Here is an 852-nt window from a genome sequence, read left to right on the forward strand (position 1 = left end):
CTTTCTACCAAAAGAGAGATAGACTTTATCGTAGATGTGCTGCCAGATACCCATCCGATATCTATTCCTCCGTACAGAATAGCACCTGCAGAATTAAAAGAACTGAAGGAGCAGTTGAAAGACTTGCTGGAAAAAGGCTTCATCAGGCCTAGCAGTTTGCCTTGGAGAGCCCTAATATTATTCGTGAAGAAGAAAGATGGGTCGCTGCGGATGTGTATTGATTACAGATAGCTGAATAAGGTAACCATAAAGAATAAATACCCCTTCCCCAGGATTGATGATTTATTTGATCAGTTGCAGGGTGTCAAGTGGTTTTCAAAAATAGACTTGCAATCGGGTTATCATCAGGTATGGGTAAGAGAATCAGATATACTAAAGACAGCATCCAGGACTCAATATGACCATTATGAGTTCAGAGTGATGTCTTTTGGGCTGACGAATGCTCCTGAGGTATTTATGGATCTGATGAATTGGGTATTCAGACCATTCCTAGATATGTTCGTAATTGTGTTTATTGATGATATTCTGATTTATTCTCGGTCAGAAAAAGAGCATGCAGATCATCTGAGAGCGGTACTTACGGTACTTCGACACCAGAAACTGTATGCTAAATTTTCCAAATGTGAATTTTGGTTGACTTCTGTGGTATTTCTGGGATATATTGTCGGGGCTGATGGTATTCGGGTAGATACACAGAAGATCGAGGCTGTAAAGAACTGTTCTAGGCCGATGAAACCTACAGAGGTACGCAGCTTCCTAGGATTAGCAAGATATTACAGAAGGTTTGTAGAGAAGTTTGCTTCAATTTCAGCACCACTAACAAGATTAACCCAGAAGAAAGCTAAATTCTAG

This window comes from Solanum dulcamara, chromosome 5, assembly GCF_947179165.1.
Source record: "Solanum dulcamara chromosome 5, daSolDulc1.2, whole genome shotgun sequence".
In the NCBI taxonomy this organism is placed as follows: Eukaryota; Viridiplantae; Streptophyta; class Magnoliopsida; order Solanales; family Solanaceae; genus Solanum; species Solanum dulcamara.